The sequence below is a fragment of the Rhagoletis pomonella genome, unplaced genomic scaffold (genome assembly GCF_013731165.1).
Source record: "Rhagoletis pomonella isolate Grant_MI unplaced genomic scaffold, Rhpom_1.0 Rhpom_scaffold_00031, whole genome shotgun sequence".
Classification (NCBI taxonomy): Eukaryota; Metazoa; Arthropoda; class Insecta; order Diptera; family Tephritidae; genus Rhagoletis; species Rhagoletis pomonella.
Window position 1 is genome coordinate 240,807 of NW_023458585.1, and position 7,404 is coordinate 248,210.

At 39.0% G+C, this 7,404-nt stretch overlaps 1 protein-coding gene across 1 annotated transcript in view; it reads right to left on the reverse strand.

Annotated features, from left to right (window-relative positions):
• Nucleotides 1–7,404, reverse strand: part of LOC118749679 — a gene marked incomplete at its 5' end in the record, with an annotated part of 256,884 nt that overhangs the window by 106,505 nt on the left and 142,975 nt on the right.

Sequence of the window (7,404 nt, forward strand, 5' to 3'; positions counted from 1 at the left end):
CACACTCGTTTTGCCATTTCGTTAAACTGAGTCAGATAGAAGCTGCACTTTATTAGTTTCGATTTAGCAATTTGACCATGAATACGCACCTTTTACCTTGTTTATACATTTTATTAATGCCTCGTATAAGCAAGGTACTTAATAATTATAAGAAAACTAAGAAATGTAGCCGGCGGTTGCTCTCAATGGGATGTGTTGCTGTTGGAGCACCCAATCGCGTACCATACGGATCCTAGCAGTTGCTTTGTACACCTGGAGTCCACCTTAAACCCCACTTGCGCTATTTTAACGCGAACACTGTTAATTGTTCACTCCAAATCTTTTTTTTCACTCACTTCACCGTCTTATGGTAACTTCCTTTTTTTTTATTAAATCAAAACTTTGTCACATTCAGCACTACCTTTTCGCCCGCTGTCAATTCTAGAATGTAAATTGGTTGGCAGCGGAGTTTCCAGCGGGTTTTATATACCCTTGCACTGCGGGAATATTCCATTTGGAAGAATAACGGGCACTGCGTCATTTGGACTAGTTCCGTTACTCTTCCAAATGGAATTTGCCGCAGTGTAAGGAGGAATATCAAAAAAATAAAAATCCGGGGTTGCCGTGCCCAAATTATCTGGGCAAGCAAAAACCCAAGAAAATATAACCGGTTAAACTTCAACTTTCCTAGTTCTCAATATTTAATATCTCGGAAGCTACTTGACCGATTAGAAAAGTATTGATGCCAATTCAAATATAATTCTCATAGCTTTTTTTTTACTACTAACCATTTTGAAAACAAATTTTTGGTAAACGCTATTAAAAAAAATATATGTATACAATTTCGATTTTTACCACTACGTTCGTTAAATTTTGCGCTATAACAAACCTTTCTATATAAGGTGATAAGTTGTACTTTCTAAATAATATAAATTTCTGTAGCATTAATTATGCAATTTTTTTTCAAAAGGTAATTTATTAAAAAAAGATTTAATTTTTTTTTGTATCTTTGTATTTCTGACTTGAAAATATAAAAAAAATCAGGAAAATTATGTACATCAACTGAATGATAATTCAAAGTATCGAAAAAATTTAACTTAACCTCGTATATCCCCTCAATTTCTCACCCGCGCCAAACAACCTTGGTAAGGTTAAAATCAGCATGAAGAGCTCAACCAAATTACACCCCTGGTTTTTCTACAGCTAAAAGGTCGGTATTCTACACTTTTTGTAAAAATTAACCTCACATTTGACGTCAGTAATGAAAACGGAACGTCAATCATCTGACACTGAAAGTTGACGACAGTCTTTGACATGCACTGCGGTAATGAAAACGCATTTAACATCAAATGAACAGCTGTCAGATGAAGGCAGTGTTTTTGGCGTCAGTGATTCTGACCTAATAAAAACCAGCCTTTAGTACTAAGGAAAACGTAGCTGTCCGCGGGAAAGTGTTTATTAAAAAAAAAAGACGAACAGACCTGCTGGAACTAGTGACAGTCAGCGACACTGTCCGCAAGGAACACAGCTATCGCAAAATGGCAGACCTTCCATGCAGTTGCAGTACACTCTAGAAAAATATGAGATGGTGAAATTTCTGACATGCTACCGGGTGCGCTATATGCTGAAGAATAAAGTATTTATATTTTGTGCGGCGAACAGTAACCCGTACCAACCTGCACGAACTACGAAGTTTTCTTGGGCTATGCACCTACTACCGCCGATTTGCTCCGAATTTCGCCAGCGTTGCTAATAGCCTCCACGAGCTCACTAGGAAAAATAGAGCCTTCGAGTGGAACAAGGAGCAGGAGGAGGCTTTCCAGACTCTGAAGGAACGACTATGTACTGCACCTATGCTAGCGTATCCCGTTCCAGGTGCAACGTTTATTTTGGATACAGATGCTAGTGGTTATGCCATAGGAGGCGTACTGTCGCAGGTAATTGATGGGCAGGAGAAGGTGGTTGCCTACTATAGCCGGTCGATTGGAAAACCAGAAAGGAACTACTGCGTAACTCCGAGAGAACTACTAGCGTTGGTGGAGTGCGTCAAACATTTCCACAAGTAACGGGTGATTTTTTAAGAGCTTGATAACTTTTTTTTTAAAAAAAACGCATAAAATTTGCAAAATCTCATCGGTTCTTTATTTGAAACGTTAGATTGGTCCATGACATTTACTTTTTGAAGATAATTTCATTTAAATGTTGACCGCGGCTGCGTCTTAGGTGGTCCATTCGGAAAGTCCAATTTTGGGCAACTTTTTCGAGCATTTCGGCCGGAATAGCCCGAATTTCTTCGGAAATGTTGTCTTCCAAAGCTGGAATAGTTGCTGGCTTATTTCTGTAGACTTTAGACTTGACGTAGCCCCACAAAAAATAGTCTAAAGGCGTCAAATCGCATGATCTTGGTGGCCAACTTACCGGTCCATTTCTTGAGATGAATTGTTCTCCGAAGTTTTCCCTCAAAATGGCCATAGAATCGCGAGCTGTGTGGCATGTAGCGCCATCTTGTTGAAACCACATGTCAACCAAGTTCAGTTCTTCCATTTTTGGCAACAAAAAGTTTGTTAGCATCGAACGATAGCGATCGCCATTCACCGTAACGTTGCGTCCAACAGCATCTTTGAAAAAATACGGTCCAATGATTCCACCAGCGTACAAACCACACCAAACAGTGCATTTTTCGGGATGCATGGGCAGTTCTTGAACGGCTTCTGGTTGCTCTTCACTCCAAATGCGGCAATTTTGCTTATTTACGAAGCCATTCAACCAGAAATGAGCCTCATCGCTGAACAACGTAAAGCGCGAAACACATTTCGAACCGAACACTGATTTTGGTAATAAAATTCAATGATTTGCAAGCGTTGCTCGTTAGTAAGTCTATTCATGATGAAATTTCAAAGCATACTGAGCATCTTTCTCTTTGACACCATGTCTGAAATCCCACGTGATCTGTCAAATACTAATGCATGAAAATCCTAACCTCAAAAAAATCACCCGTTACTTCTATGGGCAACGTTTACGAGTTCGAACGGACCATGCAGCGCTGAAGTGGCTACTACAGTTTAAGAATCCAGAAGGACAGCTAGCACGAAGGATTGAGAGACGAAGGGAAGTGTCCACGGTAGAGTTGTCAAACTATCGATAGTATCGATAGTTTTAGTTTTTTTAGACTATCAATACTCATTGATAGTTTTTTCTTATACTATCAAAAATATCGATAGTTTAGTAGGACTATCGATCATCTCTCCCAATTTTTTTTTAAATTATACATACATATGTTAATCGTAAATCCTGTTTTGTTTGAATAACTTGTGTTTGTTTTTGAACTTTCTAAAAAGAGAAGTATTTTGGCTAAGCAGTTTCCTAATTTTGAATGATTATAACTTTTATAAGATAATATTTATTTCACTATGATCCTGTAAAAACAAAGCAACCTAACTGATTTACCGCTATCGATGGCGCTATCGATAGTGCTATCTATAGTTTTGCTTTTTTCGAGACTATCGAGAATATTGATAGTTTTTCTGAAAACTATCAAAACTATCGATGGTGTGACTATCGATAGTTTGACACCTCTAGTCCACGGTAATGCTGATGCCATGTCCCGCCGACCATGTAGCCAGGAATGTAAACACTGCTCAAAAGCTGAGAGAAAAGAGGACATTATAGACGTTCGTCTAACGACAATAACACCAGCGGAAGAGTGGAAGGAAGAACAGCTACGAAAGTGTCAGCAGGAAGATCCAGATCTGGAGCTTTTGATGCATGGACTGAAGGTGGACAGAAGGCCAACTAAGCCCCATCGCAAAGGCGTACTGGGCACAATGGAACAGCTTAAAATTAATATCTGGCTGTTTGCATAGGGTATGGGAAAGCGAAGATGGCCAGTGCTCCCGCAACCTGATCGTAGTTCCAAGGGTAAGAATTCAGGATGTACTCAAGGAATTCTACAATGGTCCTAGTGGAGGGCACCTGGGAATCACGAAGACACTGGAGAAGGTTAAGCAGAGGTTCGATTGGATTGGTTGTCGGCAATCGGTCGCAGAGTGGATTGCTAACTGCGTGGAGGGTATTGCAGCTAAAGGACCCAAATCCCAAAGTCATGGCCAGATGAAGCAGTATAACTCAGGTGCACCTTTCGAGCAGATTTCCATGGATGTAGCCGGTCCATTTCCTATGAGCGCACAGGGAAACAAATACATCCTTGTGGTTATGGACTACTTTAGCAAAGGGCTTGAGGTATACCCGATTCCAAACCAGGAAGCTAAAACAGTTGCGGAGGTATTCACCTACAATTGAGTTGCGAGATACGGTGTGCCTATAGAGCTGCACTCTGACCAGGGAAGAAATTATGAATCGGCGGTGTTCCAAGAGATGTGCCAGATACTGGGTATCTGGAAAACTCGAACAACGGCTCTTCATCCGCAATGAGATGACATGGTGGAACGGTTCAACCAAACCCTGGAAGAGCATTTGCGGAAGTTCGTGGACAAAACTCAGAAAGATTGGGATGTCCGCATACCCCTTTCCTGATGGGATACCGGTCAGCAGTGCATGAAACAACCGGTAAAACTCCTGCAAGGGTAATCTTTGGCAGTGAGCTCCGTTTGCCTAGTGACCTGAAGTTTGGAGTAACTGGCGATGCAAGGAGAATTGGGAAAGAGACGTCCAACATCCTGGAAGATGAGTTAAGAGAAATACATGCTCTTGTGAGACAGCGAACTCAAATTATGAGTGACAAGATGAAGGCCAGGTATGATAAGGCAATGAACTCCGAGGGTTTCCAAGAGGGAGACTTAGTGTACTATCCACAACGGAAGAAAGGTTTGTCCCCAAAACTACAATGCAACTGGGAAGGTCCGTATAAGGTCATCAAACGGCTGAATGACGTAGTGTATCGAATCCAGACCGTTGGGAGACCAAGAAACAAGATGAAGGTGGTCCACTTGGAAAGGCTTGCAGCGTTTGGAACAGCAAGTGGGTCTGATCGGGACGATCAGACTAAGGTGGAGGGCAGTGTGACGAATACTGCGGCAACGCGAAGCGAACAACGAGAAATAGGCAGAATGTTCGAGGAATTACGTAGAATGTTCCACAAAGAGAAACGTCAAGTTGGATGAACACTGCGAACAGCGAGAGAAAGAGAATGAGCGATAAACTTCAGAACGTTCTAGAGTTGCCATAAGTACGAGCGCAGGTATATAAGGGCGCCGCCACAGCGAAGTGAGTTAGTTACAAGTCAGCAAGCTACAAGTAAAGTGAGCAGAGAAGTGAGTTGCGAATAAGCAAGCTATAAGTTTAATTGTGTTAATAAGTAGTAAGGCATTGTTATTGCTTTAACAAGTATTGTAAAGTGTTTTTACTGTATTAGCGAGTATTGTAAATTGTTTGTTGTACAATAAAGTTAATTGTACTACAATTTAGTCATCGTTAGCATTTATTTAACAATCCAGCGATACGAGCCGTATGATATTTGGGAAATCCCTCAAGGTTTCCAGGATAATCGTAACAATAGAATACAAGATTGCGCCGTCCTGGGCGTTGACATTTGTGTACCACAAGTAAACAAAGAATAGAGCGAAAAGAAGAACGAGTTGAAACTGCCAAAGCAGTTCACTTTACAGCGAAAAACGTGTTTTAATTTTACTAAATGCGAAAATATTGCATGTTTCACCTAATCTATTAGAGAACAGTGAACATTTTAGTGCACTCCATTGCTTTGCAATTGAGGCTGCTTCAGCACACGTTTTAGTGCACTCCATTGCTTTGCAATTAGTTAATATAAATAAGATGGAGGAAAACTGGTGCTGCCACTCTATTAATATAATTTGTATTTCAACTTTGAAAACACCCAAATAATGCACAAGAAATATACTTCTACATAGTAAGGGTTATAATCTCTACGCAGAAAAGTGTTCAGCCCCTTTTTTTTGGCAACACAGAAAGGAAGCGAAGCCGAAAATGAAGATGAAGGCGAAGCCGAAAACGAAAAACAGTGCAGCAGTAAACATGTGAAAGTGATAACAGTGCAAATGAAGACGAAGGCGAAGATGAAGACGTTGCGCAAGCAGTCAGCTTGAAACTGTGCGGAAACAATTTTAATTAACATGGGAAATTTTAAAATAATTTTGGAATGCATTATCTGCAAATTATTCATACAAAATAAAAGTATTTTCTTGCATCATAATAAGCGTTCAGCACAAAAACTATGCAAATACTGACGCGATAAATATTGAGCATATAGAATTCGTGCGCGATCCATCAATCCATCAATATGGATCGCGATCCAAATATCGTGATAATTACTGACCGTGTGACACCGTGTGTAAGTAGATTATCCTCATTTTCGAGCTTAACTTCCTAATTGTAATTAGAAAAAGAGATGAGCCATACAAAATTTGTCCATCGTTAACATGAACTAGAGCTGGGATACTATCGATACCGCCACTCGATAGTTTTCGAAGCGATAGTTGAAAACATCGATAGTATCGATAGTACTATCGTCGTGAGAGGTATTGAATTGAAATGTTAAATTGCTTGAAAATTAAATAATTAATACATTTATAAAATTTATAAATTACTATGTTAAATTAAAGAGATTATATAAATTTGTTTAAATTTGAGTGCATCAAAAAGAACTTATTTTAGTAATAAAATAAACTTATTAATTTAAGCGTCTGAATTATATTTACATATATTTGTCCCTTTTGAAGTGCAAAGAAGTGAAATTGGCTATAATAATACTTATCTAATACTACAAAACAAGCAAAACAAAAGATATTCGTTTAAATTGACAACTCATGCTTATAAAAGCTCAATTGAGATCAAATACGGAGGCGTATATCAAAATCCGAACAAAAAAGGAAATTAAGGGTATTCATCAAGCCTTATAAATGCATTGTAAACCGTATAAACTTATAATTGTGTAAACCTTATAAATGAACTGTCAAAATTTGTATGGAAACACGTTTACACATTTCTGATAAATTTATCCAGCGATTTCACTGAATAAGGGCCGGTTGTTCAATGTCTGATTATCACAAATCGGAGGTAGAAGCTCCGGTTAGATACAACGACTACTTTATCGATCACATGTTATATGCATGATGTCGAAATCGTCGATAATGATGTTTAACAGGCAAGTAGTGATTATCAGACATTGAACAACCGGCCCTAAACTTGATAAACTGAAGACAATGCAACTCTGTTGCATCTGGTTCAATTATTATCCCGTCTGTTTGTTTTGTTTCACTGATAATTCGCAAAGTTTGGTAGCCGTGACAAATGAATTCATACACAAACAGACATTCTGCCATTGTTTCTTATAACTTGCTTCAAATAAATAGCCTTTATGTTATATGTACATTTATTTAAATAGATATCTCGTAAATATAATTTTTTCCAATTTAGTGAGGTAGTTTCTAT